The sequence below is a fragment of the Anguilla anguilla genome, chromosome 11, assembly GCF_013347855.1.
Source record: "Anguilla anguilla isolate fAngAng1 chromosome 11, fAngAng1.pri, whole genome shotgun sequence".
NCBI classification, from domain to species: domain Eukaryota; kingdom Metazoa; phylum Chordata; class Actinopteri; order Anguilliformes; family Anguillidae; genus Anguilla; species Anguilla anguilla.
In genome coordinates this window covers 35231843-35258190 of record NC_049211.1, presented here as the reverse complement: position 1 = coordinate 35258190, position 26348 = coordinate 35231843, and the positions used below count along the sequence as shown (strand labels likewise).

The window sequence follows — 26348 nt, the reverse complement described above, 5'->3', positions numbered from 1 at the left end:
CAGAATTTAAACCAACGAGCACATCCTAAACTTTGCCGCGCAGCGAATAGAACAAGGGTGCTGTTTTTTGCCCTGGACATTCCCCTGTTCCTGCCTCTCTCCAGCAAGGACTCCCCCCTTGGCTACTCCCTCTCCCCATGACCCTTTGTTCGTTCCGACCGGTACTTTCAAAAAGCGCGAGCCTTCAGTCTCCCCTTAATTCAGGACACCTGCTTGACCTAAGTTCCGGCAAAACTACAAGGCTGCCGTGTCCACATCCCCGCCCGCGGTTTCTGCCACTCCGAAGCCACGAAATGGACCAGCAGAGACTCCTTCGGTCAGTTTCACTCTGGATTAGGGCCGCGTGGTTCGCACATTCACGTGCACGATTGGGTCTCTGTATGGGCCGATGGCTTAATACAGAGCGGCGGGAGTAATCGCGCTCACCAGAGGGGCGCCAGATCAGTCGCAGAATCAAAACTTTTTCCGCAAATGAAAGTGCGGCGAATCATCGCGGGAAAGGTAAGTTCCTATACGGCTAGTTAGGTTTACGGCGCATTGAACACAGTGCTGTGTACATCAGATGTTTATTAAATCGGTAATTTATTTATGTCTGGTGTTTATCTGTCCAACACAGAATTGGTCAGTTAGTCTCGCAAATATGATGACATTAAAGGGATTATGACTCTTTACAATGGGGTGAACACCAAGCGAAGACTGTAACCGCTGTTGCCACAGCAACAGTTGACTTATCTAAGCTGTGTTATTTCTATAAAATAAAATGTTTAATATGACACATACCTTGTTTATTCCTTCATCTTAAACTTTTTTTTTTCGCCTGAAGAAAGTCGTCTAGTCACCTCCTGACTCATTATTAAGAGTGTTTTCATGCCTTGGTACATAAACTGGAATCAGAATTTTTGGATGGCTACATGGGGTTTTGAAAAACTTTGCAGCCAGTGATGTGGCAACTGTTGTAACCAGAGGGCGCATTTGGCAAGAAGCTTTATAAAACTGAAAAAGTATATTGCACAATCTTCATCACCACACAGCCCCCCCCCCCCCCCCCCCCCCCCCCCCCCCCCCCCCCCCACCCCCACAAATAAATAAGTAAATAAATGAATAAATTCAAGATGAAAAGAAGGAAAGGAGTCGTTTAGCTCTTGATTTCAGATTTCACTTTCTGCTTTGCAATGAGTTTCCCCAAATTTTTTGTGATGATACCATGTGGAATGGCTGAGGTTGGGAAGAAAATATGACCAGAAGATTGTGAGATTGAGTTTGTGGTGAAAAAACTCTGGCTGTGTTCTTGAGGCTAAGATTCACCACGAATTCCTTTAGGTGGGTACCCAGTAAAGCTGAAGCTGAGCCATGCCTGGATAAAATACTGTAACACAACGTTGATCTTGTTTTAATCTTAAAACTGATAGACAATTCTCATGCAGATTGGATGGGCAAAAGCATTTGTCAGCAGTCATATTTTTAAAGTCATATTATTGCTCATACGTCCTTATAGTTTGGCTAATTAGGTCCATTGATATATGAAACATTTGAACATTTGTTCATTCATTAAAAATTTCTTTTTTGTAATGATAAAAAAGAATGTAGGAACATACATAGATTACGTAGATGTAATGAAGAATTGGGTCTTGTAAATTAATTGATTGCATATGCATAGTGTCTAAACATTGTACAGTAAAGGGGGGAGGTTTCGGCACCAATGTAACTCCCACCTGGGTCATCCAGAGCGGCCATTTTGTGTCAGGATCAGGGTCTGAATTATGGCCAGCCCCCAAACTCAGCCCCCTAAAAGAGTCCTGAGTTGTCATCTCCCCTTCAATAGTGATTGCAATCATAGTCTGCCCACACCCATTCCCCACCCCACCTCCCCCTAGTCCACAATCTCACAGCCCCCCCCCCCCCCAAAAAAAAGAAGAGCGAGACTGTAATTCCAAACCTGACCAGGATACACACCACACACCAGGTTGTGTGATATGTGCAGCCAGTTTGTTAATTACAGCCCTTTTGCCTGCAGGCATTTTTGGTGAATTTGTCTTAGTTTCCTCAGCCCTTGTTGGCAATGGGTGCACAGTTTTTTTTTTGGGGGGGGGGGGGAGTGGTTTGCCACGGTTACACTGCTTCCAGAACCCTTCTCTCAATGCATTAGGGGGGCTCCTTGACCCAAGGCCAAGGGCCACAAGAACTGGAGTGGCCCTGCAGAAGGGAAGCTCAGGGGATTGACCCAGTGCCAATTGAGTGTCGACAAACTGCTGGTGTTACTGCTGGCACATTTACAATATGCAAGTCCACTAACCAGCAGATGTGTATGTTTGTGTCTGCATCTGTCTATGTGTGTGTGTGTGTGTTTTGTGTGCACAGAAATATAATATATTTCAGAGTTTATATGCATAATTCTTCTGATCAAATGTATTCTATTAGAGTTTATCACTGAATTTTATACTGCGCCAGCATGTGTTTGACATTATTGACTTTTTCCTACTGTGATTCCGCATGTGTTTTCCAGATAACTCTGTAGAGTAACTTTGCAGAAGTGGGCTGCAGTGTTTGGGTGAAGTCACTGTCACATTTCTTATAGCATACCAGCCCATGCTTTCTACACAATGGCTAAAGAAGCAATAGATAAAGCATAGATGCAGCAACTGTAAGGTTGGATCTTTGGCCAACAGCAAAGCCCTTAACTATAACGTCTTCAACATATGTAAAAATTTACATATATATAAACATGCAAATAAACAACAAAATCTATCTGCATCCCCCTACACACACACACACACTTATATATATATATGGCTCTCTGAGCTTGTTTTTTGTACTTTTGTACTCTGTTTATACTGCTCTTGCGTCATTCCTCAATTATGCCCTGACAGCAGCTGAATTACTGTGGGCTGGATGCCCAGATGACTGGGGCTATGCGTATCGATCCCCTCTATTCCCGCTTCTCCTTTTCTTTCTCTCCGCGTGGTAGGCCGAATCATTTCCCTGACTGGTTGACCGTTTTAAAGTATGCAGGCCATTTCTCAAAATATTTAGTTTGATTCGTTTCTGCCTTTTGGCCATCCTCAATTCTATTAACTTGGAAGTCATAAATCATGCTGCTAGTGCACGCGCGCAAGTGCGTGCGTGTGTTCGTGTACTGAAGCTTTAATTGGCGTGCTTTACATCCCAGTCTGCATTGTTTGGATCGCCATCCAGGGCTAACTCAGACTTTTGTAATTTCAAAATGTTTAACTTCAAACAAAGGGAAACCATTTCCACTTCAAGTTCAGTAAACTTCAGGGAGCCTATTGAAGGTGCTTTCACACCGACAAACCCTACTCCACTGAGGCAGTCAATGATCTCAGTCTCGTGGATCCCCTTCTGGCTTCAGGCTGTTGAGGCGCTGATGTTTACGGACGGTACGTGATATTCCTTCATTGGTGTAGACGACCCGTGTGACACGTCTGAGCCAATCGTAAGTTTGCTCTTCATGGACAGGGATGAGAGTTATCCATCCTTAAGTCATGTGAGACTTCATGCATCCTTGATGTGAACTGTGCTGATTTTCACCATATTTTATATAAAACTTCCACGAACCACCAATACGCGCTTAGTGTGCTCAGTTTTTAAATAAGGTTAAAATAAGGACAACGAAAAAACAGGAATGTCTTAATAATCACAATGCTATCAACAATTAATTAGCGTATGCCGTTTTCATCTGGAGAAAGCCAGCATTACTACTTTTATGATGGCTTACTTTTTTGTGGAAGCCATACTGGACGGTCATGTTCAGAATTTTCGAAACTCGAGAAAAGTACTGCTTAATTTGTTCATCAAACATGTTTTGATAAGGACTACAGGTAGCTTATGACCTCAAATCTACAAGTAACCGCCCGAAACAATCACACAGAATTGTTATTTATTTATTTATTTATTTATTTATATAGCCCTTTTTTTGAGTGCTCCATCTTTCTTACATGAACAATCATAAAAATAACTTACATAACATACAAACATATTGAAACTTTCCCTTCAATGTTAATGGTAAAAATTATAAGAAGTCCAAAGTTATAGACAGGTTGCAACAAAAGCCTTTAACGTCAACTGACTGCTGTTCACGTTGGAATTGATTTTTTTGTCACCCTATAATACCTGCTGGTTGGCCCCATTGTTATACATTACATTTCGCAAACCAATTTTAAATAAATCTTCAACAGAATTAAGAATGTTGAGGGAGGGGGTTGTAATGCCACCGTGTACAGTCACCCAGTTTGAGTTGTCTGGACAATGTGGATACAGGTTTACAATTTTTTCCGGTGATTTTTAGGTCAGTTCACACCGTGCAAGTTTGCATATTGCATCAGCCAAATATACCACTGGTTAGGAAAAACATTACGTAACATACTAACTTAACTTGCTTATTTTAAGTTCTTATTTGGGCTTTTAATAAAGTCTACGAATGAACTAAATGAATGACTTTGATTCTCTAAGCCAAACCAAATAGAACTATATCGAACATATCTGCATTCTTACATCAGCATGCCTTCCGTACAAATACTAGATTTATACCATATTTCAGAAACAAATGTATGAAAAAGTTTCTGTAGAGTAACATATTATAGGCACATACAACTGTATCCCTATCTGTAATACATAATTCATTTGTACCATTTTTGCTTGTAAAATTACTTTGTTTCCCTAAATAATGTACCTCAACTGTACCTTTATGTCTGAGAGTCATGCTCAGGTGCATATATTATTATTCATCATTATTTTTCGTCTCCAATTGCTTTTAGTAGCCTACTGCCAAGAGCGTGTGTGACGTTCCGCTCCAATATTTGTTTTCGTGCTGCTCTTTAAGTATAAAATGATTGAAGCACAAAAAGCATACTTAAAGCCTATATATTTACTTTTTAATTTTATTTTTAAAAACATGATTTGAAATTATGTGGAATATATAGATTGCAAAGAGGAGGGTCACCGACACTTCATTTACGCTTTCATACACTGAAAGTAGGGTACCACTCGTTCTTAGCATTCCAGTTTTATCTGCAAATAAACCACCCCACCAATGATCGGTGTTTCTCGCCATTCTAAATTATGGTTAGGCGCTGTCAACTTACAAAGTGCTTCTCCTGAGCCGTTTATATTCTGGAATTTATTGCACGAGCAGGTTAAATCGAGTGCCAGGAAATGAACCTGCGCTGACACCGACTTTTCATTTCGCTGACATCAAAGCGCCACGCGGTGCTCCGTGAAAGATGAACGGTGTTAAAAGTGAAAACTGTAAAACTGTTGCAGTTACAGTTTCCAGTTCCTCAAGTGCAAATGCACGTGTTACGAGAGAAAGTAACTTTAAGTGCGACAGAGAGCAGAATGAAGTATGGTGTAGTTTCCAGAACACTCCCACCCAATCGTTTAAATTACGTCGTTTTATGGCGTCATTATGCTCAGATAAATAGAACGAGACATTTAATTTAAGATAGATCAGCGCATACCGTTATATATATGGGGTGATGAAAGAGAGAAACACCTCCTGTGCGCAAGGCATGTTTTGTTTTCCATGTACTGTGAGGCTATATTTTACGGTGCGATTTAGAGCAACTTGTCCTATTTGCATTTTCAACAGTTTTGTAACATGTTGCATATAGACAGAAACAACTCTCTAGTTGAACAGAAGACTGCGTGTTACTCCACAGAAACACAAGCGAGCAGTGTCTCGCTTTAAAATAAAAACACATTTTGCAAGGGGACGTGTTGGCTTCTGTTCAGCTAGTCAGTTGGGCTATTTATGTCCAGAGGCAACACGTTAAAATATGTTTGCTCGAGACAAGGGTTTTTATTATATTAATTAGTTTTCTTCAGGGGTATAAAATGTCGTTCACGTGCAATAAACACTCCCGGGATGATTGAAGATTGTAGTTTATACCATTCTTTTGCTTCGTCTTCCTGCTCCTCCTCCTCATCTTAATCACCAAAATGATCATTTATTTAAGTGTTTTGAGTTTCCTTTTAAGATTCCATTAACTCCCTTCTTTGCGCTGCTCGAGGTCAGGGATTACCGAGGAACTCCTCTCGTGTTCCACAAATGCATTCGTAATGTTAATATTATTTGAATCGACATTATTGATTGACTGACTGATATAGATTTATCTATTGCCAGGTTTAGAATTGGTCTACTTATCCGGTATTACCGTGCTATTTCACTGTTTGACTTTAATCACCGCGTGCTTTAAACAGAACTCTAAATACAAACTACCGCTGTATATCAGGCCATCTAAAATCGCATAACAGCATATTTACTACTTACTAGTAATTTACTACCTCACCGCTGAGTTTAATGCACCCTAGCGCGTTAAACAATAAACCGTGGCCGTGGCATATTGTTAAACTGTCATGTCCCACAGTAAATCAACCTGTAATTTGTCGGGCACCATGAGATTCTATGTACTTGAATGCATTCCGCCAAAGTGTTTCAAATGAATAAACGTCGTTACGGAAGTTGCGAATAAGAGGGGGGCTGTAACTGTAATCGCGTGCAGCAGAATTGTGCATGAGCGATGCTGGTAATTTACAGGTGCAACGATAAATTGGTCCACCGCGGTCACAAACATTGCCTGCTCATTTTGTTGATTCAGTCATTGATTCTGTATTTCGCCAGAGACAACGAGGGAGGAAATATCCCCAATGTTTCAGTTTTCCTGATGGTGATAAAGATAATAGCCTGTTAATCCGAACAGATTCCCAGAGCCACTTTTCTCATATTTGTTGTGGCACCAGTTCGAGGAGGACAAGGTCCTGTTTTCACGCAGACATCATAGTAAAATGTTCGGTGCTAATTTAAGTTTAATCTACTAGAGTACAATTGAGCCCACTTGGACAGATATCAACTCTGTAAGAGTTCAATCAACACCGAACATTTTACTTTTATTGGGAAGGCGTGATAGTACAACTTTTTCATTTAAGTGAGTACGGATTTACCTGATCCTCATTCATGATAAAATCGTGATTGGGATAACTTTGGAAATACTTGTACAAGTTCTGAATATTTCCAAGCAATTTGGAATACTGTGTTTGTCCAATAATTTCTCATAATTCACGCCTCAAAATGTTGGTCAATACAGAAATGTAAAAAGTGAAATATACCTTGTTCAAAGCGAACGAAATAAAGACTCTAGTAATTGGTAAATAATTTGACTATACGCTGATTTATTAAAGACTGCAAACATACCCGTCCACACAATTAAAGAGATTGAGATTGGCTATCCATTTTTAGCACGGGACTCCAGGCCACACAGCGAAAGCCTGCTAATGTATGCAGTTACTCCCGAGTTTACCTTTCACCTCTTGACCTCTGACACGCCTCGGGACAACGCTGACCCGGTCAATGGACCTAGGGGAGCAGAGAGCGGGAGAACTGCATGTATTTATGATTCGTTTACAGATTGTGGTTAGTTTTATTACCGTCATGACTTGTACCGTCATGTTTATTCTTATAATAATTGTGGGCCATTTATCAACAATCCTTAAAATAGCAGAACTGTGTTGGTCTGAATTCAAGAAAGTGTTGCAGTCGTCCGTCATTTTTCCGTCTTTTCTTGCCACTGCTGTTGTTGTTTCTTACAAGTAAACTGTTTGAACATGTAATGACAATAATAATACATTATTTTAATTAGTGTTTTAGCACCTCTCATACACAGAAAGTGTAATTTGAATTGTCAAATGAATACAAGGACAATACAATTTATTTGCAAATATTTTCTCATTGTCCACTTTTTGTTTTTTTCTGTTAATAATGGCGAAAGTTGTTACTGCCTTAAATGTTTTTACAAACTTAAATGAGTTTTAAAGTGAGTTTTTTTCATCGTTGTGTGATCAGATTGAATACATCCTTGAACTAAAATGTGTGAACTTTTGTGGACTTGTATCTAATATAGCCCTATACGGACGTCCGGTTTTGGAATAAACTTCATTTCATATTTACGGTTACGTTTCTTCAATTAATGTGATTAACAAAAAATCAATAGGCCTATACAAGATCGAGAATATCAATACAAAATCCTTATGAACAGTTACTGTACTCACAGTAGTTGGGAGTCGCCATGAATTTAACGCTTGATTAATGTAACACGGTCAATAAGTTAATGTACAATGTGGCTACCATAGCCATTTGAAGTTTGTACCTGTGCAATTCGGACCTACCTAAAGAACGGAGCAATGCGATAACCTTTGTGGGGAATATTTTTTAAAAACTGAGCGAGCTAAGTAAAAGTCTACTCCGGAAATAATTTTCGGGTATAAGGCTTCATTTTTATTTACAATAAATCAAATCATTCATAATTTTAAAAAGTTATCGGTCCTTGAAAAGTTTGTATGGTTTCCGAATGTATTCTAGCAGAAATGGGATGCTAAGTGACAAAAAAAACAAAAAAAAAAACATGATGTCCCCGTTTGTACAAATTCAACAACTGTTGAACTCTGAGGTGCTATAACAAACAACGTGATTTTTTTTTGCTGTTATATGTTTACAGAATACAATCGAAGGAGAAAACGAGAGGGTTGGTACCCAGAGAAGTCATGGAGAGGGCTTCGGATCTGGAGGTTAGAGAGGCTAGATGGTGTTGAAAACCCTGTACGTGTAGTGTCCTTTTGGGGAGATCTTTGCTATTTTATATGGTGTTTCACATTTACTTAAGAAATTAATTTTCCTCATCAATGTGCTTGACTTTTAAAGTTAGTTCAGTGCTTAATGTTAAATGTGTTCAGCTAATTTGCTTACTGCGTTGACACAGCCTCACCCACAGTCTTGGGTGCTCCAAGTGATGGATAAGAAACAGTCCCACCTGGTCACAGGCATTTAAAATAAGCGCGCAGCAGACTGGTCTATATGGTAGGTTATTTGCTATATTAATAAACTAACAAAAGCAGCTTTCCTCATCGATTTGGACGTTATGCCAACGCACTTCGCGGTAAGTTACAAAGTTGCTTATGCATCAATGTTTATGCACAGTCTTTTTTACACGAATAAAGCCCCATGCTTTATGATCTGATAATATGGCTCATCTCAAGTTACCATTGGATATGTTTCCTTGATTAACATTGGTTTGTGCAGAAAAACCTGCTTACGCAATTTATAGGGCGTTTTCATTTACTGTTACAATTATTCCGCACCTCTGTTACAATCATGCAGACTCGGTGGTATTAATGTAGCTAACATCAGGCTGCGTGTACTTTGGTTCTCATTGTATCCGATTCGATGAGGTTTTCAATGTAACTGAAACGACTAATGACTACTGACATGTCACATCTTTTTTTTTTTTTTTTTTTTTTTTTTTAATTCCATAGTGCTAGGCCAAATATTTTCTGAGTGACTTAACAAAATCCAAATCCAAAAACTTTTACATTTACGGCGATTCTCCTCTATTCCTGTACAACTTTTCAGTTGTATTCAACTCCCTGCTGTAATGCAAATTAGCGCAGATATCGGGCAGATATCTCACGTGCCATAAAAACAGATACAGTTTTATGTAAATGGTCATTTTATAAGAGGCACGATTATTTTTGTAGCACATTAAGTGCATTTCAACGCTTGGAAATGATGGAAATGGACTGTTACCTCACACGATTGCCAATTTATAGCTTTCAAAACATTCATTAAGTCTACCTTATAGCTCATTGCATCCCTCAGTAAAATTCGTCGGTACCTTAATGTGCGCGTACGGGCGCAGTTAAGCGGCCCAAAGTCCACTTTCATAGCCAGGGTTTGTGGCCGGAAGAAATGTAAATTTTGATTGAATTATATCGTAAAACGCACAGTGCCGTGAAATTATGCATCATGATTGAAATAAGACGCCATTATGCCTCTGCACTGAAGCTAGATGAACATATTAAATGTGCCGATATGTCTCCTGATCAGAAACTGAATTCTGAGAAAATCGGCTTTAACAGGTGCTTAACTGTACAAGAAATATTGGCGAAATAAATGTCCGTACATTGTTCTCGCATTATCAGAAGCATGTTAACACTAACATAATTCTGTTTTAGAGATTTTTCATGGAAAATAGTAACATATTTATTTGTAAAGATTTTTAAAGAATATTGTTTAAGTTTTGATAAAGATGAGAGTAAACGTTTTTAATTCAGCTTTAAGTCTTTCAAACGCTCAAATGCGACTTCTGTTTATTTCCAAATGTAGATCTGCATTATTCAAGTATGTACTTTTTTGTCATAATTTTGTCTATAATTTAATTTGATCACAATATAGTAATTTTAGTAAATCATTTACAAAACAAGTGAAGTTTCTTTTTTTTTTTTTTTTTTTTGAAAACTGCTTGGCCCGTCTTTGATATACATATTGTTCAGCAAAAGAGTTGACTGTTAATTCAGTTTCACAACTCACAAGGGCCACAGTTGAAACGTACAAGACAAGAAATATGTGACCAACTGACGTGTCACACTAATAAAATAGATTCTAAGATTTTTATCCGTTATAATGAGACGAGTACACAGTCAAATGTCCAGTGTTCATTTAACTCCAAACAGATAACATTTAGTCCCACTCTGGACCTTGGGACCAAACATCATCTGTTTAGAGCTGCATTAACATTGAACATTTTACTGTGTATATAATTCTGACACAGCAGTGTTTGCAGCGGTGCAAATAGTTGCATTTGGAGGGGAATCGGGCGCAGCATGGAGACACTCGCTTCTGAGCCGAAAGTTCAAACTGTACGGTGCTATATCAAATACCAATCAATCTCATTTTAATTAGTGTCCCGCTCTACACAACTGTAATGACGCAGAGTGCTTTCCCAGAGCGGAGCACCAAGAAGCGGGGCTGGCTTAACATGACTGTAATCAGCTGTAATCAAATAATGGATATAAGCGATCAGGTTACCGGAGTATTGCCAAAGATGAGAGCAAACGGGGGAATAAAACAGAGATAATGACTCAAGTCTGATAATGGTGCCCGAACGAGAAAGCTGCAATAAAGGGAGAAATACCTGCTGAATTAAATAAGACTGACAAAATGTAAATAAAAATTAACTGCTATATCATCCTCTCCGGAATTGTACATTTAGAAGACAAACTCCATGTCAAACGTTACTTAGGGCTGCTGAGTGATCATCTTAATCTTATGTTAAAGTATTTCTTTTCTGTAGACAGGAGTGTATTCCATGATGACAATATTCCTACCATAGAGCTTGAGTAGCTGGCCAGTTGTCTGAGGGGCACACCATTTTCCATTTCTTGGCTTTCTCAGTCACTAAATATGAATCCAATCAAGCCTTTATATGATATTTCACTTACATCGAATAAGTTTGAGTTGATTGGCTTTCTCATGGAAAAACAGAGTCAATGTTCCTCCGGAAGACTTCCAGCCTTCATGTTAAATACAGATTTAGCTGGGCACATGATGGCCCAACACCCTCTAGAGTTCCCTGGCACTGGCCCTTCAACGTTTTCATCCACTTCCTGTACCAATAGGAACTGAACCCTCAAAGGAAACATTAGACGCACACTTTCTTACCCACTACACTACACACTAATGTATGGGACAAAGAACCTGAAGGATGGATTGAGTCACCCCCTGAAATAATGCGTTTGAGGCACAGGGTGGAAGGAGCTGGTGAAAGTTGCACACCAGAGCGTGGAGGACCCTCAAGCTTCAGACCAGGGAGAAGGAGAGTGGAGACTGAAAGGCTGTCTCACCCCTTTATGAACATCCCGGGTCCCTCCCAAAACACACAGAGAAAAGCCTGTCTCACTGGAAGGGTCCTCAAGGAGGTTCAGGGGATCACTGCAAAATAAAACTTTTGAGAATTTGTCTTATATTTCAGTGTTTTGTTAACTACATTTTAATAGATAGTTATCTATTATTAGTGTGGTTGCCTTAGGGCAACTACACTATTATTATTGCACATATTATTATTATTATTATTATTCTTTATTATTTATTCCGCCCATTTTTTGGACCGCTACTCCTCCCAGAGTTTTCGCACCACATACACGTGCAATATGTCAAATCGAGCGGCTTGATCGGGAATGGTGTGCTATTACTTTGTGGAAAGATTGGTTGCACGGTTTTTGAAAAATTTGAATTTTTGTGGGCAATTTTTCCCATAGAGAATGAATGGCGGAATGTTCACCTTTGTGATGTCACAATGCTCTGTCTTCTCACCCTTGTGATGTCACAATGCCCTGTGTTCTAGCAGCAGTACTCTGGTCTCTCTCTAGATTTGAACATTCGGCCATTCATCTCTATGGGGAAAAATTGCCCACAAATTGTGCAATGCCTCATTGGACATGGTAGAGAGTCCTTTGTCCATTGGTGGAGATCAGCCTCGCCCCCCTTCCTGATTGGCCGATGTTTGATATTTCATAACTTTTGAACCGTTTGTCATAGAGAACTATGGGTCGCGTCATTGGACTCAGTAAAGACCTAGCAACCGCCTAGAACTCCATAGCAACCCCCTAGCAACACCCTAGCAACCACCTAAAACACCCTAGCAACGGCCTAGAACTCCATAGCAACCACCTAACAACACACTAGCAACCGCCTATAACTCCATAGCAACCACCTAGCAACACCCTAGCAACCGCCTAGAACTCCATAGCAACCACCTAGCAACACCCAAGCAACACCCTAGCAACCACCTAGAACTCCATAGCAACCACCTAGCAACACCCTAGCAACGGCCTAGAACTCCATAGCAACCACCTAGCAACACCCTAGCAACCACCTAGAACTCCATAGCAACCACCTAGCAACACCATAGCAACCACTTAGAATACCCTAGCAACCCCCTAGAAACACCCTAGCAACCACCTATAACTCCATAGCAACCACCTAGCAACATCCTAGCAACCACCTAGAATACCCTAGCAACACCCTAGCAACCGCCTTTAACTCCATAGCAACCGCCTAGCAACACCCTAGCAACCACCTAGAACTCCATAGCAACCACCTAGCAACACCCTAGCAACCACCTAGAACTCCATAGCAACCACCTAGCAACACCCTAGCAACACCCTAGCAACCACCTAGAAGTCCATAGCAACCACCCAGCAACACCCTAGCAACCGCCTAGAACTCCATAGCAACCACCTAGCAACACCATAGCAACCGCCTAGAACTCCATAGCAACCACCTAGCAACACCCTAGCAACCACCTAGAACTCCATAGCAACCACCTATCAACACCCTAGCAACGGCCTAGAACTCCATAGCAACCACCTAGCAACACCAGAGCAACCGCCTAGAACTCCATAGCAACCACCTAGCAACACCCTAGCAACCACCTAGAACTCCATAGCAACCACCTAGCAACACCCTAGCAACCGCCTAGAACTCCATAGCAACCACCTAGCAACACCATAGCATCCGCCTAGAATTCCATAGCAACCACCTAGCAACACCATAGCAACTGCCTAGAACTCAATAGCAACCACCTAGCAACACCCTAGCAACAATCTGGAACACCATAACAACTGCCTAGCAACACCCTAGCAACCACATGGAACACCATAGCAACAACCTAGCAACACACTAGCAACCACCTAGAACTCCATAGCAACCACCTAGCAACAACCTAGCAACTGCCTAGAACTCCATAGCAACCACCTAGCAACACCCTAGCAACGGCCTAGAACTCCATAGCAACCACCTAGCAACACCATAGCAACCGCCTGGAACTACATAGCAACCACCTAGCAACAATCTGGAACACCATAACAACTGCCTAGCAACACCCTAGCAACCACATGGAACACCATAGCAACGACCTAGCAACACCCTAGCAACCACCTAGAACTCCATAGCAACCACCTAGCAACACCCTAGCAACCACCTAGCAACACCCTAGCAACCACCTTGCAACACCATAGCAACCGCCTAGAACTCCATAGCAACCACCTAGCAACACCCTAGCAACCACCTAGAACTCCATAGCAACCACCTAGCAACACCCTAGCAACGGTCTAGAACTCCATAGCAACCACCTAGCAACACCATATCAACCGCCTAGAACTCCATAGCAACCACCTAGCAACACCATAGCAACCGCCTAGAACTCCATAGCAACCACCTAGCAACATCCTAGCAACCACTTAGAATACCCTAGCAACCACCTAGCAATGCCCTAGCAACCACCTGGAGCTCAATAGCAACCACCTGAAACTCCATAGCAACCACCTAGCACCACCCTAGCGACCGCCTAGAATTCCATGAAACCACCTAGAACTCTATAGAACCACCTAGCAATACCCTAGCAACTGCCTCAAACATCATAGCAACTACCTACCACTGTTCACTCTGTTCAACAGAAAGTCGACTTTATATTGGCGGCAACCACACTTCACAATTTCTGCAGGAATTGTCTAGTTTTAAATAAAATACGCCTGGTTGGTAAAATAAATCTTGTTCTGACATCTGTATTGTATGATCTTTCTGATTCACTGCGTATTTGATATGATATGGATGCATGCCTGGCGTTGATCGTAAACGAGATGCCGTTCGAGATGTTTTTCCACGTGCCAGAGTGTTAAATAGCTGCTGAATTTTTGCTTGTAGTGGGAGATTGACCAGGGAAAAGTCTCACAGGTTAGTATCTTTTTGAAATCGGGATCCTCTACCAAAGGAAGGGATTTTTTAGGGGGGCTCCGCTTTTCAATTATGAAAGTTTGGGAACTCCTGCTACAGGGGGCAGGGGGGTATATCTGGAAAGAGCTAGTTGGGTGTTTGTGGAGGAATGCGGTCGACAGAAAGGGCTAGTCCTTATGGGACACCCGGCTTGAGTTCCTGGCATTCCGGACACTCCCCTGATTGTCAAATCATAGCCGAGAAGCTCCCCTCTGAAAACGCTGCGGCAAACGTGCATCTCTTTCCAGCGAAAGGCCATTATAAAATGGAGCACCCATTTTTTTTATTACTTCATGTACTGTAGAAAACTGAAAAAAATATTCAGCGTTCAATCAACTATGATAGAATACATCTCATCCCTCTTAGGCCTCTAGGGAAGAATATAACTTAACCGTAATGTTTGGATTGTACTTTAGTTCCTGAACAATATGCATTTTTTAAATTATTGTGCAATAATATGTCATGCTCATGCTCTAAAATTGTAACAGAAAGCTTTTATCCGGCCAGCCCTGGACCCGCAGTTTGGACAGACCGCACATTCGCATGACTGAAAGCTCCTGGGTGAACTGTTCGCATGACTAAGAGCCCCTGTGTGAACTGTCACATACTTTTAGAGCTTGCGCTTTTCGGGAGCGCGCACGTCTAAAGCACCCGAAAGTTTTTCCTCTCTCCGACTGTGCGAAACTCCGTTTTCGGCGGATGCGAATATGGCTTTCTTGAACTACTGTTGGTAAAAGAACACCAGACCACTAACTTAATGGATTATATGCAAAAAACGTGTGCTATTAAGATTGGCTTAACCATCTTTCCTTTTTGATGAAGCCATTAAAAAGCCTGTGGTGTCAGATTGCCTGTGACTGTATGGGCAACGCTGTTTTAAAATCCTAATTTTATTAAAATAACGACAACAGGGATACAATTATGCGAGTCCCTCTAATTTGGAACATTAGGCCTACCATACGGGTGGTACTGAACAGGCTATAGGTTTCCCACATCTGCTGTTTGGATGGCTTGATTTTTTAATGGATTAAGTGGCTCGATGATTTCTTGACTGCTTCCGCTTGAGAATTCCCTCTTCGTGAGCCTAAATGACGACTCTGGTGGGACTCGAACCCACAACCTTTGAATAACCTCTCTCGTGTTTGACTAGAAGTCCAACGCGCTATCCATTGCGCCACAGAGCCCGATGCCAAGGTGCATTACGTCATTGATGCCTACCCGTATGTTTCTGCTCGTTATTAGACTATCCATGGATACTCAGATCTGGACCTCAAATACAAATCCGTCCCTGGTTTTCTCTTCCCCCAGCTAATTAGCTGAACAATAATATTAGTGCTACCGATTGGCCAGACCGCATTCACACCTGACTCCCTGGTAATTTAAGGTGTAAAACCAGCAGTGCTCGGACCTCGAGGGCCGTGATTTGAGTAACAGGGGACTATGCTATGCAAAGAATTGTCAACAGGAAAAGAAAACCGCACAACACATTTCCTCTGTACTCCTTTTAAACAAATCAATGGAGTTTTAATCTCTTAGCTAATTTTTAACTTTGGAAGGTGATACAAAATATTTAATAAAATAAATAAGCTATAAATCCATTCCCCAAATTGCATCCGAGTTCATCAATGACTATCCGTTATTTAACGGGTTGGTGTCATTCACACGTAACGATGGTGCCAGCATCTGTTGTCTGAACAAGAGGCTGTCAACACGGAAAGAAATAGCTTGGTGTGGGAGTTGCTCAAGTTCATACGTATGCAGTCCTGGCGGGCGTATGATTTTGGCAACTTTGGCTTACTAGCCACAGAAGCTATAGCTAACATTATGTTGCTTCCTAAATGAAAAGGTGAATAATTAAAGTTAACGTCCTGCGACATTTTAATGTCCACGTACAGCTACAGGAGCTTTTAGAAACGTTAATTATTTTGTGTTTGTGATTAATTATGTATGCGTATGTAATTAAAGTATTGCTATTTTTATCGTAGGTATGAACAAGTGAAACAAGTTTAGTGTTGCATGCTTGATACGTTAATATTATGGCTTTGTTCTCGCTATGGAAGTGAAACATTTCTGTAACGTCCTAAGCTAGTAGCTAAGTTTTTCTGGAATGCCCACACCGGCATTCATTCACACATGACGCTTACATGGTTCAGTAACATTTCGGGGTGAAGGTGTATGTTATGTTCATTGCCCAGTACAGAAAACAATGTTTGAAAGACTCTTTTTAATGGCGGAGAGCGCTTAGTGGTTTTATCTTTTCATTTATTCTCTTTCAGTACATTGCACGGAATAAGGATTGAAGTTGTTCAGTAAAAGCCAATCGTTTTTTCTTGAGAAAAGGGAACATGGAAAAGCACAAATTCTGTCTCTTACACAAATATGCAAATCTACTAGCAAAGGCAAACAGCAAGAGACACACATACAGACACATGCACATACGTGCAAACGCACACAAGGGACACGCACATAGGCTGCGCACGCACACACACACACGCATGCAAACGCACAGCAACAGACGTGCAGGCACAAATGCAAACACGCACACGCGCAGAAACAAAGCCCTTGTTTCTCCTCCTGAGAACAGATGTTTGGGGACAGATTCCAGCCTCAGCGAATTTCAGTGTGTGAAATAAACAGCTGCACTCAGCACTTCTGTGAGCTGCGAAAATTTGCTCTTGAAAATGGGGGAGGGGAGAGGCCTGCTCGTCCGGAGGCTGAGACGGAGGCGGGGGAAATGATGCGGACGCGGAGGTGAATCAGTGACAAGGTTATTTTCATAGTATTTTAACCTCTTAGAACCAGTGGATTAAAAAGAACCAGCATTTTTTATTTGTTTTTTTTTTCTTCCTGTTATCAGCTACTGTGGGATTGGGAGCGTTTTTAAAGATATCCCCAGGGCAAACTCTCCGACAATGTCGCGTGTGCCGAGGGGTTATGAAAGATGGATGGAATTTCACTTCCCGCCTCGCGGGCTCACCCCCCGCACATAGAAGCCTTTTAAACGTTTTGCTCGCGTCGAGGAATTTTGTCTTTCTTTTTAAATTCAGAAAATAAAAAACATTTTAAAAAGAAAATGAGCCCGAAAACACAGATAGCGGAAGAATGGCTGACCTGGTCGAAAGTAACGGCTGCACACAGGAGCGAGAACCCCAATTACCCAAACACAGAGAGGGCGCGCACATCCCTCATAATTACGGTACGGGAGCAGAGATACCTCGGGTGGGGAGATGCAGCAAGATCGATTGTGTGCATTTCCAGTGTCCCAGCAGCCCCCTGTGTAACTGCGCATTGTCTATGGCAGCAAAAACCCAGCCCCTTACCGAAACTCACGGTGCTTCTGTCCATTATAACCCCTTCGTCTCCATAGCCGCACTGTTAAACTAAACGTACTGTATTGTAAATAAGCCCCGCAATATCTATAGGGCTATATAAAGTCACCCCCTCCCCACCCCACCCCACACCACCGTGCTGCCCTGGGTGAGGTTGCCATGGTGATGTGCTCCCAGACATATGGAGAGGGGAAAGGGGGAGAAAGTGTGTGTCTGTGTGTGCGTGTGTATGTGTGCGAGTGTGTGCATGCGTGTGTGTGTCTTTGTGTGTGTGTGTGTGTGTGTGCATCTCCGCGCGCTTTGAGCACGCTGTCCGTCTTTCACGCGGTCTTTGTGCGGAGTCCTTCCATCACTGTTGGGCGCTGAATAGAGGCACAGTTCATGAACTTTACCTCCTCATCATGTCACAGAGCATCGCCTACCCCCGCGGCATGGAGGCCCATCTTTCATCCGCCGACCGCGGAGCCCAGGAATATCCTTCCCCCATGTCTCCTTATTCATTACTCTCACTAATCAATCGCCGGGAGACACCCTGGGACAGGCGGAGGGGCTGTGGATGGGGCGGGCGGGCGGGGCGGGGCGGGCAGAGGGTCAGCACGTTTTAACGCAGGAGTCAACAGAGCCACAATGCGGCGAACACACACAGCCACAATGTACAGTCCGCTCCAGCGTCATTGGCACACTCGATGAATGGGGAAAATATACTCTTTTATGTTAATACATTTGTTCAGAGTAAAATATGGTCTTTAATAAGAAATAATTTTCCTTCTCAAAAAGATTGGTGCTAAAATTATTGGCACCCGTTTCCAGCATCACTGAGTCCTTTTCTGTAGTGTTTTATGAGATTAGCGGTCTTACCGGAGGGGCATCTTTGACCAGTCCTCCATACACAATCTTTCAGGATCTTTTGGTCTGTGCTGGTGGACTACCTTCTTCAATTCAAGCAACGCATTTTCACTCGATGGTTCATGTCTGGAGATTGATGTGGTCATTGCAACACAGTGATTTCTGTGGTCAGTATTTATGATGCCACGGTCACAGTTCCTATTTGTCCTACATTTGTCTGCTGTGAGGTGCAAACATTGAACCTGGGGCCTGGGGGCTGAGGGGTTTGAATCCAAAACTGACCCCTCGTTCAAAAGCTTTGTTTTAGCAATAAGGAGTTTCGCCTACTAGGCTTACGTACATGTGTACAAAAAGGAATCCTACAAGGTGAAAAAATTAAAGGCATATTTTTTGCTAGTTCAATGTAATTATTGTTTCCGTTAACTAGGGAATAATGGATTCAGCAGTAATTTAAGCTATAAAATATACATTTATTAAAAAATTCAAAACTTGCCTGTTTACTGCGATGCAACGTAACAAAAATGAATTTCATTACATTTCTGCAGAACAAATGGGACTCCTCAAAATGTATTTTTATTAATACTTTGTCCTCTAGGACTACAATTTAATGAAGGGCAATAGGACACTTTTTTCATTTTCAGCATATTTTTTAAATGTCTTTATATGGTCTCCAGGCAATCGAGAGCTTAACAACCTTCCTGGTTGGTGTTCTATCTTTTTTCTGTTCTTTCTCATCCTATTTACTCTTCCTTCTGTCTCAGCCTCGCTTTAGCCTGTTTTTCCCTCCCTCCATCCCTCTCTCTCTCCTGCTCTCCACCTGATATCCAGAGATGACCTCCAGCCATTCAGAGGTCAAGTGATGCAAGGTCATAGTCAGGTCATCGCCTCTGATTGGCTGACCTCTGCAAGGGCTTCTGCCCGCCAGCCAATCAGCTCAGCTCCCACCCACCCCCCCCCCCCCCCACCCTCCATTCCACCCAACAGCTTATAATATACAGCACAGCGCTGTGGATGTCACGTGACCCGGGAAGGCTGTCAGCGGTGGATGACTGATGGGGCTTTTAGTACCTGTTTAGAATGAAGCTGTCCCCACCTCTCTCACCTCTCTGTAATTACGAGCTCCCTCTCCCTCGCAGCAGCTGGCCAGCATAATTGCTTTTTGTTTGCTGACCTGCTTGAGCTCTGAGTAAGGAAGGGTGCTGGCGGATCAAAAAGGGGCACGCTTTCGGAGGGAGGGGTACGCATGGCCCTTAAAACACGGTCAGTGTCCTCCTGACCGTCAGCCCTGTACTCATTCATGCCTTATTATTATTTAAAAAATTGTATTTCTAACTGCAGCAGACTCTCCGGGAATCAAAATATGTTTCAGATTTGTCGTCTGTTGTGTCTTTATTTGTTCATTTTTGTTCAACTCGTTGTCACAAATGGTATGTTTGTGATGCTGTGATACATAATTCACCAAACTAACTCACAAAGTATTCAGAAGAAACCTTGACAAAAGCAGGAGGGCTGGGATTCTTTAAAGATCACCAGTAAGGCACTTCGTATCTTGAAATGGCATCTGTGGACACGAAACAGCTTTAATAAAGTTAATAAATAGAGTTTTTAATAAATAAAAACTGGCTTCAATAGTTGGCCATTGTGAAATCCCTGCTTTCTAAGTCTTTCGTTTTGTGGGTTCAAGCCACTTCCTTGGGTGGTTTTCTATTTTTTTATTTTTTTCAGCCCATCTGTTACTGGCCTTGAAAATGTCCATCATCCGGGAAGCCCCACCCACATCTGACAGCATTTCATTGGATGCGCCGGCAGATCTCTGCAACAGCGAGGAGGAGCTTTACGGAAAGAGGTCTCCTGGCAGCGCTCAGATCGCGGAGTCCATAAATCATTTGCTGGTTTTACGGCCATTTCTGTTGTGGCATTTAGATGGAGTAACCTGCTGGCTGCATGGTTATGCCAATAACTCTTTCCTGAGATGAGACCTCACCGTGGGACGCCGCGAGAAGTGTTTCCAAGAGGTGAGCGACGCCCTTTTCAACCCTATTTTAATACTAGCGATCATAGTCATAATTAAGATAGTGAGTAAATTAATTATAATAATATCATAGCATGGATCATTGTTCACAACATGAAATGTTTTGCTGTTTATACATCTTTCTTGATATTTCAGCAACCAAGGCAGAACGCAAAACTACACAAAACTCATCATGCAAAGCAAAAAACATAATTCAACGCAAGGCATTTTCAGAGTTCAAATGAGTTTGATTTACAACCATGAAAACATATGATTTTATTACATTTGAGTCTGGAGACCTCATTTTATCTGACCAGAAGCACAAACTTGTTGACTGCCCCCACAGCTCCCCCCCCCCCCCTCCCAGATTGAATGGAGGAAAACAAGAAAAGAGAGGGAGGTGGGAACAGGAAGGGATGCCAGAAACAGTTGACAGGGGAGGGTAAATGTGCATGACACTTCCCGTATAAAAAATGCTTACTGGGTAAAGGGGACATCTAGAAATGTCATACTTGTATCATTCTTTACCTGTATGCTTCTACGGTGTCTCTCTGAGTTTTGAGTTAATCCCTTAGCTCTTCCCGCTCTACACACGTCCCAGGCCTGCGGTCACAGCGGGTGGAAGGGGATGGGGGGGTGGGGGGGGGGGGGAGAGAAGACAGACATCTGTCCATAAACAGGAACAGTCCAGCAGCCTGTTCATACATGCATAACTCAGGCATGAGGCCTGCAATGCAGCCTCGTAAATAACTCCGCCCATCACCCGATAATGTCTGCTTAATGTTTGCTCTATAAACCCCCCTCCACCTCCCCCCCCCTCCCCCACCCACCCCCCAGCTGGGCTTTCTTTACCCTCTTGTCCTGTATATATGAAGAGCAGGTCCAGATTGATGAACAGCTCAGAACTGGAGTCCCAGGCCCTGGTGCTGGAGCTGCAGGTGTTTGAGGGAGATAAGAGAGGCAAGCGGTTGGATGAGTGGGGCTGAGTTATCACCTGACACACACCCTCGTTAGGGTCTTAATTTCTTAACCTGCCGCCTCCCATTTTAGAGGAAATGAATTTTTAATGTGGCCTGCTGATTTAGTGGAGAAGTCATTCCAGAGCAGAGCAATGTCATTATTATTATTATTATTATTATTATTATTATTATTATTATTATTATTGTGGTGGTAATATTGCAACGGTCGTTATTTTTTATCATTGTAGGAGGTGGCATCTGGTGTGGTTGAATGGTTGCTGTTTTTTGTCCTGATGATGACGTTGTACTGCTGTTGGTGGTGGTGCTGGTGTTATTTGTGGGGCCTGTAGGAGACGGGTCCTGTTGCTGGAAGAGGTGCGATGGTTGCCATCGATGGTAGCGTAGTTGCTGCTGGTGAATGCGTTATAGTGAATGTGGGAAAAATGTTCATGGAATCCAGCACCATTGTCCTGTGAGAAGGTGACAGGAAGGTTATCAGGCAATGCAGCAAGGGTCTTGTAATCTTTGAAAAGGCTTGAAGGAAATGATCAGCAGGTAGAGACCTGACCAGTGAAAACTCCAGGCAAATTTGTGGGGACTCCAGACCAGACTGGTGTGGACACCACAATGTGAAGCACATCCCACCTGGAGAGGTGGTCAGTCTCCTGGAGGAGAGGGGCAGGCACCCCAGGCCAAACGTTCTGCAGCATCTCTGTGGAGAAAAAAATGAATAAATCCTGAGTAAATCCTGCATGTGTGGTCCTTCTTTGGCCGTACTGTATTTTGTGAAGTCTTTCCAATAAAGCACAATATGAGTTTGAATCTGAATCTCATTTTAAATTTGATTCTTGTGCTTGAGGAGTAGCCTTTGGTTTCATTGAATGTCTTTACTGATAATGTCTCTTCCATGCCTTTCACCTGTTCTAACTATGCTGAACTGCTACAACCCAAATATACTCTGTGTGGGTAGCTGGTAGCTGTAACTGGGTTAGATTATCATCTATAAACAAAAGGGCACTACAGCATACTTTAACCACAAAAAGAGAAGGAAGCATGATTACTATGCACTTATTAAATCACACTAAATAACTCACACATGGAGGTGGAGATCAAGATGGAGGGCAGGGAGGTTGTCAGGGAGACTGAAAGGGGGAAGACCAGTGTTGGGACGGGGTGGGGGAGGGGGGCGCTGGTCACCCATGAGCAGACCCCCAGCAGAGGAGAGCCGTAGCCATGATGAAGATGGAAACTTCCAGAAAGTGGGAGAGACATTTACTCCAACATCAATACACAAGCAAATAATTAAAAGAAAAAGGGGTGATTGATACAGTGCAGTAATAAGGAGTCCTGCTGGCTTAATGAGCTGAGTGTGTTCGCTCATTCACCCTGAGGTCACACTGTCAGACACAGTCACATGGACACACAGACGCACAGACACAGTCACATGGACACACAGAAGCACAGACACAGTCACATGGACACACAGAAGCACAGACACAGTCACATGGACACACAGAAGCACAGACACAGTCACATGGACACACAGACACACAGACGCACAGGCACAGTCACATGGACACACAGACACATGGACACACAGACGCACAGGCACAGGCACAAGGACACACAGACACATGGACACACAGACGCACAGGCACATGGACACACAGACGCATGGACACACAGACGCACAGTTACATGGACCAACAGACACATGGACACACAGGCACAGTCACAGTCACATGGACACACAGTCAGAAAGACGCACAGATACACAGTCAGACGGAAGCACAGACACACAGACACAGCGACACAGTCAGACAGACACACAGACAGTCAGATGGACACACAGGCACACAGATACAGGCAGACGGACGCATAGACACACAGACAGATGCACAGACACATGGACACTCATGAGTATGGTGGCGTGGTGTACGTTTCCCTTGAGTGTGGTAAAGGCGTTGCAGATTCACACTGTGGTTCACTGTGTCTGATCTGTGGGGCCCACTCCAGCCACACTGTGGTTCATTGTGCCTGATTTATGGGGCCCACTCCAGCCACACTGTGGTTCACTGTGCCTGATCTGTGGGGCCCACTCCAGCCACACTGTGGTTCACTGTGTCTGATCTGTGGGGCCCACTCCAGCCACACTGTGGTTCACTGTGCCTGATATGTGGGGCCCACTCCAGCCACACTGTGGTTCACTGTGCCTGATCTGTGGGGCCCACTCCAGCCACACTGTGGTTCACTGTGCCTGATATGTGGGGCCCACTCCAGCCACACTGTGGTTCACTGTGTCTGATCTGTGGGGCCCACTCCAGCCACACTGTGGTTCACTGTGCCTGATCTGTGGGGCCCACTCCAGCCACACTGTGGTTCAATGTGCCTGATCTGTGGGACCCACTCCAGCCACACTGTGGTTCACTGTGCCTGATCTGTGGGGCCCACTCCAGCCACACTGTGGTTCACTGTGCCTGATCTGTGGGACCCACTCCAGCCACACTGTGGTTCACTGTGCCTGATCTGTGGGGCCCACTCCAGCCACACTGTGGTTCACTGTGCCTGATCTGTGGGGCCCACTCCAGCCACACTGTGGTTCACTGTGCCTGATCTGTGGGGCCCACTCCAGCCACACTGTTGTTCACTGTGTGTCTGACCCTCACATGGGGCAGCATTGGAGGACAGGGGGAGGATATGGGGCGAGCAGGAGACCGCCCTGCAGGGAGACCTCTCACAGGGAGCAGGGACTCACACTCAGAGGAGTACAGTGACAGGGATTCACAGAGTCAGAGTACAGTGGCAGGGATTCACAGAGTCAGAGTACAGTGGCAGGGATTCACAGAGTCAGAGTACAGTGGCAGGGATTCACAGAGTCAGATGAGTACAGTGACAGGGATTCACAGAGTCAGAGTACAGTGGCAGGGATTCACAGAGTCAGAGTACAGTGGCAGGGATTCACAGAGTCAGAGTACAGTGACAGGGATTCACAGAGTCAGAGTACAGTGGCAGGGATTCACAGAGTCAGAGTACAGTGGCAGGGATTCACAGAGTCAGAGTACAGTGGCAGGGATTCACAGAGTCAGAGTACAGTGGCAGGGATTCACAGAGTCAGAGTACAGTGGCAGGGATTCACAGAGTCAGAGTACAGTGGCAGGGATTCACAGAGTCAGAGTACAGTGGCACGCTGGGGTCTGTGGCTCCTCTCTTTAAATTTCCTTCATTCTTCCTCCTTCTCACTCAGTTATTTTTTCTTTCTCTCCATCCCTCTCTTTACCTCTTCTTCTGTCCTTTCTTTCCCTCATTCCCTCTGTCCCATCCTTCGTTTCCATCTCTCTTAATCATTCTCTCATCCCTGACTCCCTCTCCCTCCCTCGCTCTGTCCCTCTCTCTCTCACCCTCCTTCTCTCCCTCTTTCTCTCTCCCTCTTCCTCTATATGCCTCCCTCTCTCACCCTCTTTTTCTCTCTCTCCTTGCCTCTCGCTCCCTCTCTCTCTCTCTCTCGCTCTCTCCCTGCCTCCTTCCCTCTCTCTCCCCCAGGAGAGTAATAAAGACTGATGACAGTGACGCCACGCCATCCGGCTCCTCAGTCTGTGCTGAGCCCCCATTTGCAACATCATTTACAGCGCACCCCCCCCCCCCCACCCCCCGCCCCCCCCCTCTCTAATTCAGCTTTAATAACGGTCGCTCCCATCCATCACCATGGCGACGGCTCTGATGGCCGTCACGCCGCCAAACGCGCCAGTTCCCTGCCCTTTACTCGCACATCGCCGGGGTCACCGGGAGGTCACCCGCTCAATAATCATACTCGACACAGCTGTCGCCGTGGAGATGCTGATGCAGAATCTCGCATACATACATATAGAACATGAGTGTTCATGCAGTACATATACATATATGTGGAAGTGCACGCAGGCACCGTCATAAACAATGATATATATACGGTACAGGCACATATGAACACACAGATGCGAAGATCATTATTTTTAATCAGTTAATCGACAAAAAAATTGAATGGCTTCAATTTTAATGGCTGATCCACAAAAAAATCCTTCAATTTGTTGGTAATTATAAAAAATAACAAAAACATTTCTGCCAAAATGCAGATCAACATCCGTTCATACGTTTGTACAGTTTGCATTTTGTAATGCACACCATGCAGTGACCAACACTTGCAGTGAGCAAGGCCGCTATGGTGAGTCCATAAAGCGACGTGGTAGCCATGCCAACAAGCCTGGCACCACCTATTCGTCCTCTTTGAACTCTGACCTCACAGGAAGTCTCCTACAGAATCGCGATATTCTAATCGCTGTCAAGCTATGGGTCTCATGTTAGTAACGCCTCCTCCGTTCAATTTCTTACCGTTTTCACGAAGACAATTTGTAAACATTTGTTGCAAAATTTTTGAGAGCCAAAGACGTCCTAACCAGCCCGATACGGGTAAGCGGATCCTTCCGGAGCCTCAGTGCGGGCTTTGTGGCTCCTGACAGCTACATTAATGTTCATTTACTCTGCTCAAGTCACAAGGTGTCTGGAAGAGTGGGGTTTTTTTTTTCCCTCCATTTTGTTTTGACAGCAATGTTAAT

General features: G+C 43.5%; 1 long non-coding RNA gene and 1 other non-coding gene across 2 annotated transcripts; one reads left to right on the top strand and one right to left on the bottom strand.

Annotated features, from left to right (window-relative positions):
- Nucleotides 1-21137, top strand: LOC118208711. Its single transcript, XR_004761622.1, has 3 exons — nt 1-501; nt 20518-20807; nt 20960-21137. It is a non-coding gene; the product is annotated as an uncharacterized LOC118208711 (long non-coding RNA).
- Nucleotides 15710-15801, bottom strand: trnar-ucu. Its single transcript is given in 2 exon segments — nt 15710-15745; nt 15765-15801. It is a non-coding gene; the product is annotated as a tRNA-Arg (tRNA).
- Nucleotides 21138-26348: the final 5211 nt, after the last annotated feature.